Raw genomic sequence first — 7,569 nt, forward strand, 5'->3', positions numbered from 1 at the left:
GACGTCAGCTCCCTGGACTGGTCCTGGTCCTGGTTCTCATCTACTGGCGACAGGTGGAGGAAGGCCTGCACTGACTCCTACTCCAGGCCTAGAGGGAGAGGAGGCTTCTATATCCTGCAGCCTTATGGAGACAAACGGTGGAAGGAAATAAACAGACTCTCCCTGCATCAGAGACAGGTTTTTAAATCTGTAAAGTTTCCATCTGAGCTTTAAGCTGCCTTGTGTTGGCTGCCGCTGGCCTCCTTGGCCAGGCTCCTGGCTGAGTGGCCTTAGAGCTGGGAGCCTTACTGGACAGTCATTTGCAGACCTGACATCTGGTACACCTTCCAGTGCTTGTCCTTCTGCAGCCTTGGACTTCTTGCACTTCTTCCACCACTGCATCAGCAGAGGAAGTTCAGGTAAGATTGTGACCCTGACAAGGACGAGGGCAGAACCTGGCTGGAAAAGGCTGAGATGAGGACAAGGAGGTGAGGAGAAAGCAGATGCACCACAGGAAAGGGGGCCAGCAGTGGCAGGATGGGACAGTGGCTGAGGAGAGGCCACTGATGCCCATGTGGGGATGAGGAGACAGAGGGTGGGGCATGAACAGGTGGGAAGATGGGTGAGCACCAAGCCCTTGGCTGGGGAAGGGCAGCCAAGATGGCCAGGGGGTGGGGGTGGGGTGTCAAATTGTCTTTACCTTCCCTAGATAGTGGCAGCCACAGCTGGCAAGTGAGGTCAGTGAGGGAAGAGGTGGTTGACAGTGGCTTAGCCACTTAGCATTCTTTGACATGGCCTGTCATCACCTCCTCTCGTGGATTTTTACACAAGCCCTGATGGGAGTCTCAAGTAGTCTCAGGCCATTAGCTGCTCACCTCCCTCCTTGGAGGGGAGAGACCACTCAGGTGAGACTCATTCACCCACTTTGATCCACAGCACGTGGAGCCAGGCTCTCATCCTGCCTGTCAGGGACACCATCTCATGGACTTCCCAGCCCTGCTGGCTTTCGGGGCTCTGACTGCTGGTTGCGAAGTTGGGAGGGTTGGTGGTGGCAGGTGTTCCAGGATACTAGAGGCACTAGGTGGGTGGAGAGGTGGCAGGCCCCAGGTGGGTAGGCGAACCAGGTGGGGATGAAGGGCCCCAAGAAGATGGAGCCCTTGCCTGCCCCCTGGCTTCCCAGTGTTACCCTAGGCAGGCAACTGTCAGTGCTGGGTCCTCACATTACACCATAATCTTGAAAGGTGTAATGCTAAAGTAAAGTAACTGATAGGGCGAAACTGAAAGATTAGATTTGACGAATATTTGCAGCTCCTTTCTATATGTCTGCTTTTCATACGTACAAGCTCCCAATCAGAGCTAACATTTGAAAAACAGACTATAAAAATGCTTTCAATTGTCCATTTATTCATTCACTTAAAGTGTATTAATCACAAATGCGAGGTCAGTCTCTGTTCAACATGCTGATGAATAGAACAGATAGAGGTCCCAGGCTTACGGTGTATGAAGACTAATCTGACTGAATTAATATTCATTTCTCTGTGTTCTTAACGATGGAGGGTACAGTGTATCTATATTTAAGATCATCTGGGTCTTTAATCACACAGTTTATGAAGTTGAATCTACTTTCTTGTAGAAGGGGAATCTAAGAAGGTCTAATTTTGACATCCTCTATCAGTCTGCCTCATAGTGGTCAACATAGAATTTCTTGTTACTTCGGGATTAGTTCTGTTTCTTGGGTGGAATAACTTTTTTATCTCAATTTTTCACTTTGCTAAATAATACATAAAGGTTTTTTTTTGTTTTGTTTTGTTTTTTTTTTGAAGAGCCTGGGAATTATTTTGGTTATTTTTATTGTTTATGAAATTGTATTTGTTAGCTAAATACATTATCCTTTGTTTTGCCTCTGTATAGAATTCTGGTAAAGGAGGATTCCTCTATACTTGTAAAGATATTGTTCTTGTCAGCTGGTATCTAATGTTGTTAATAAGAGATCTGATTTCAATATAATTTTTTCCTATCTAGGAAAAATATCAATATAACTTTTTTCTTCCCATTGGTAATCTTTCTGTTTATTTGAAATATCACCGTATGTGTTAAGATGAGGATACTGGCAGTCAATGAAAACTTTTACGTGATCGGTTATAAAAGTATTTAGTACAGGAGAGTTTTCTTATTTTATTTATTTAGCATTTGCAACTCTACATATTTTTCATTCTTTTTGTGTTCAGAGTTCATGTTAAATAAATGTTGAACCGTCTGGATTAATTGGATTATCCTCCAATTAATCTAAAGTGGCATAATTAAGTTAGAAAAAGACAGTGCTGGCTGCTTTGCAGAGAAGAGAATTACTTGACAGCAAGTGTTGAAGTGGGTAGAATATTTGAGTGAATCTATTGCATGGATGGGATGGGAGAAAATGGTGACCTGTTTTAGGATGAATAGCAAAAATTAGATACATGATTAGATCATTAAATTCATGGGAATTGGTCTGTTGACTAGATGCCCTTGAAAAAATATGACAATTGTAGCAAATTCTGTCTCTTTCAAATTTTTACCCAGTTAGGCCCTTCTCTGGCCTCTTTCAGAGTCATTCCTAATAGTGTTTGCTAAAAATATTTTCTGTGGGGCTTCTCACACTTAGAAGTTTCTTCCTAGTTTTGTAGGTACGGTCTTTGAAATGGCTTATGGATAAGACAGGGGCTTCTTCACTGGTGCTTTTATTTTTCTGATGGTTTTTGGTTTGTTAATATTTTTTACTAAGTGAAAACACCGTTATGTTACTTACCAGTCTTTGAGTTTCATATTTGAAACTATTTGTGGATAACCAGTGTTCATTACTAGGTCAGGTGCTGCTCTTTAAATGTAGCCTTTGGAATAAGCAGGCTTGCACAAATTCTTTCCTTTCCACAGTGTTTTACATGTACCATTGATCTAAATTTAATCATCTTTTCCTGAGATTACTAATGGAATTGCATATATCACCTAGGATCTTTCTTTGCATAGCCTGATATATAGTGTTGGTCCTACTTAGTTATTTTCCAGCTAAATATCCTTTACAATAAAAGACTTCACATTGTGCTTTTGTAATCTGAAAACACTCTATTTCATGAATTCACTGTTTTCTATTCTTTTCAAAATTACTTAAATTTCTGGAAAGGAACCGGGGATAAAGATTAGGAATAGATTCAAAAGCAACTGGAAGAAGAAGGAAACAGATTTCAAATACAGCTTGTCCGGATCCCAAAACAGAGTTTTAAGTGCATGCTTATTAAGAAAAGAAGGGAATTCTAAGCACAAAAGCAAAAGTATAACTGCATTTATGTGGCAGATAATGAAAAATAACTACAGAACTATTTATCTGTTCCTATTTTTAAATTAGACTATGTGCTCACATGCATTCATTCTATTCATATGTCTCAAGATATGTATTTTTTAAAAATATTAAATAATAGAAATGCAATATAATGAAATGAGGTAACTTTTAACACATTGAAACAAAAAACAAAAATGTAACTGAATGCAGGCAAGATTTTAAATGGCCTGAACTTTGACTACATAAATAGATTTCTCTTAGTCCAGGAAATCACAAAACCCAAATGTATGTAATGGAATAAACTAGTTGTAAATAAAGGTCTCCTGAGGCCAACTCATCATATCACATAGAAAAAAAAAGTAATAAAATTAGAAGTCCTAAATCTATAAAAAGTGAAAATAATTAAGTACATAGAATTTAGGTTGGATATCTTTGGTTTACCAGGCATATTTAATTTTTGTGAATTTAGAACTGCTGGATTATTATTAGTTTTATTTATTACTAAGCACATTAAATTTTCACTTTAATATATATTTTTAAACTTTTATTTATATAACAACTGGTTATGATGGATGGAGTTGTAAAACAAAAAAAAATTTTGCATAAATAATCACTATATAAGCCAGCAATATGAATTGATCCTGTATTTTTCAAATCATATTTTTCTTGTATATTTATATACAATTCAGGTTATGCATCCTGAGGTATGGTGCATATTACACTTCCATAAGCCTAATATCAGTGTTAAGGATGACAAAATATATTGTATAATTAAAAATATAAATAAATACACCACTTAATATAATTAGTAATTAAATATAACATCTGTGTGATATGGGTTGAAATCCTTTTTTTTTTTTTTTTTTTTTGTCTTTTTGCCTTTTCTAGGGCTATTCCTGTGGCATATGGAGGTTCCCAGGCTAGGGGTCTAATCGGAGTTGTAGCTGCTGGCCTATGCCAGAGCCACAGCAACGCAGGATCCAAGCCACTCTGCGACCTACACCACAGCTCATGGCAGCACTGGGATCCTTAATCCACTGAGCGAGGCCAGGGATCGAACTCGCAACCTCATGATTCCTAGTCGGATTCATTAACCACTGAGCCACGATGGGAACTCCAGATGTTGAAATCTTTCAAAGTATGTTCGTTATTGCTTTCAAATACATGTTTCCTAACTCTTTTCAATCTCCAGTTAAGTGCAGTAGAGAAGATAATATAGACCTTATGATTGATTGTAGGAATGAAAGTAATATCTAGTAGAATAATAATAACAGTACATTAGAAGTGGAAAATACATGTTGTACTATGTAATATTTATATAATAAAATGAAAAATTCTAGTATAGATTTCTCAGAAAAAGAGAAACAAATACTTTGAATTGATAGGTACATAGTAATTGAAAGCAAAATTATTTAAGCTATTTTTACATATGCTTATTTTCCTGGGCTTTATTGATATAGCATCGAGTAAAGGATGTCTTCAAAGAGAACAGCGTTTGAAGTGAATATTGATGAAAAGTAATGTAAGCAAATAAAATCGTATGTGACAATTACTATTAAAAATACGAAGAACTTTGAGAGAACGTAGCAAACACATTTGTCTATTACCAGTAAGGGATTGAATATAAGCTGAGCTAAGTAAATTTATGCTGCATGAGGGAGGGGCCACAGTAATAAATGAGAGATGAGGATAAGGACATAGAATAGATAGGAGGCTAGGTCATATGAAACATTACAAGTAAGGGAATTTGAGCTTTTGTTTGGGGCAATAGAAGCTTATTGGTACTTTTAAGCAGGAGTTGATATGAGAATGCAATTTTCAAGAAAATAATTTTAAAGAAAGGACCAGAGAAGTTTGACCCTGCAGATAAGAAGGTAAAATAAGAGTCTTTAGCAATGATCTAAGTGAGAATTAGATGAAAGTCAAAGTTAATTACTCAAGTAAGCTGAATCTAAATCAGTGACTTAGAAAGGTGGTATGTTAAGGAGAACTAAAGGTAGATGTCTGGCTTGGATAATGGTATCTTGGAATGACAGTGGTATATGCAGTTGTGTTCAAGGTCACTGAGCAACTTCTGGCAAGTAATGTGTGGATGGAAGTCACATAAACTATTTTCAAGAGTTTCTCTTAAAACATCCTGTGGCAGGAGGTTCCTGTGTGGTGAAAGTTTCCAGCTTTGGTGGGGGTTTGATCCCTGGCCAGAGCACTTCCACGTGCTGCAGGTGCAGCCAAAAAAAAAAACCCAAGCAATCAACCAGACAGACAAACAAAAAAACTTCCTGTGGCAGATGTAAAAATGGGAAGAGTTATTTGTTATTGTATCCCATCTTGATAAATACCACATTGCTATATTTCATGGAGAAACATAAACAGGTATGGCAGATCCAGGGAAATAAAGATCAGCATTTATTTTTAGTCATCCTTATTATGACATGTCTATTAGACAGTGAGAACCCAATCAAGAAAATAGAAATCATTGAGAACTTAAAACAAAGGGAATTAGTACAGGTAATTGATGATAAAAATAGCTTTAAAAAAGCCAGTCAAGAAATAGGCAACTCAGAACCAGCAACAACAGGAGACTGCTACCACTTTTAGAAGGAGAGACAAAGAAAGGAGACTGCATTACCAGAGCTCAGGAGAGGGGCTGCTGGTTGAAATTGGAACTACAGTGAGCCTGTGTAAAAGGAGCTGGAGCCATGGAGGAATTCACTTGTTATGAGGGCTGACACCAAGACAGAGAGGGGTTGAAAGAATAGCTATATCCTTCCTTTCTCTTGCTTTTCATCCTTCTTCATACGTCTCCCAAGATTTGATCCCACGTGGACACCAGTTTTTAGGAAATCCTGAGATACACAACCTACCAAGTTCAGGTTATCTGTGTCATGAATCGAGCAGGGGAGAGTGAGGAATGGATTTCAGGAAAAATAGACCAGTCACAACATTCAAGTAGAAGTTTAAAAAATGCAATTGAATTTAAAAGTGTTGAATTCTGGATAGAGAAGTGGCATGGGAATATAAATTTGGGAGTCGTTAGCATTTAGATTGCACATAATGCCGTGAGATGGAATGAGATCACCAAGAAAGCAAGTGCAAGGAAAGATGAGAGAGGGGAAAATCAAATGCTGAGATGTAGGATATTCCAACATTAAGAATTCTAGGCAATGAGGAGAAACCAGTGAAAGAGACTAAAAGAGTATTAAATAAAAATAGACTAGAGAAATAATAGAAAACCAAGAAACTAAAAGAGTATTAAATAAAAATAGACTAGAGAAATAATAGAAAACCAAGAAACTAAATGAGTATTAAATAAAAATAGACTAGAGAAATAATAAAAAAAAACAAGAAACTAATAGATTAGGTAATGTGAGAAAAAGAAAGAGCCATTAAGAGCAGAGGAGAAGTTTAATTATTGTGCTGGGGCAAAAACTTACATAGAGGATATTTAAGAATGAAATGAGTAGCCATGGAGATATTGAGTATAAAAGATTTGTTTGAGGAGTTTTGGTGAAAACGGAATTAAATTCCCTGTTGGTATCCGGCAAGGAAGATTTGATATGAAAAGGTTTTTAGTTGATTATTTACTTTTGTTTTCTAAGATGGGAGAAATAATAGTGTATGTGTATGACAGTGAAATGACCCAGTAAGGAAGAACAAATTAGTTATGTAAGAGAGAAAAGCATTCCTTGAAAGAGGTCTGGGTGTAACCAGAGAGAATGAGTAAAAAAGAAAAGATGTGGTTGGCAAGAGTATTTCCTTTCTGGCAATGGTTCTCAAAAAGGTAATTTTGCAAAAATTGGCAATGTTTGGAGATATTTTTGGTTGTCACAGTTGGTGAATAGGGAAGAAGGAGCTACTGATTTGAAATAGGAGAGGTTACAGATGCCGAATCACATCCTGCAATGCACAAGACAGCTCCCACTCTCCCCAAGCCCGGCCCAACAAAGCCTTATCAAGCTCAATCTGTCAATAGAAACAAGGCTGAGAAACAGTGCTCTATAGTAATACACAAGATGAATGGTATGCTAAGATACTGGTATTAAGTATATGCTGTAGTGGGAGCCTGTTCACTTTTTCTCCTGATTGCTTTCATTTTATTTTTTCACTGCATTAAAAACAAAATCATGGAGTTCCTGTTGTGGCGCAGTGGTTAATGAATCTGACTAGGAACCGTGAGGTTGCGAGTTCGATCCCTGGCCTTGCTCAGTGGGTTAAGGATCCGACGTTGCCATGAGCTGTGATGTAGGTTGCAGATGCGGCTCAGATCCCGCGTTGCT

The sequence above is a fragment of the Sus scrofa genome, chromosome 8, assembly GCF_054392235.1.
Source record: "Sus scrofa isolate SSC_HxYL_T2T_F1_AM1 chromosome 8, Sscrofa_HxYL_maternal_Yorkshire_Landrace_v2.0, whole genome shotgun sequence".
Taxonomy (NCBI): Eukaryota; Metazoa; Chordata; class Mammalia; order Artiodactyla; family Suidae; genus Sus; species Sus scrofa.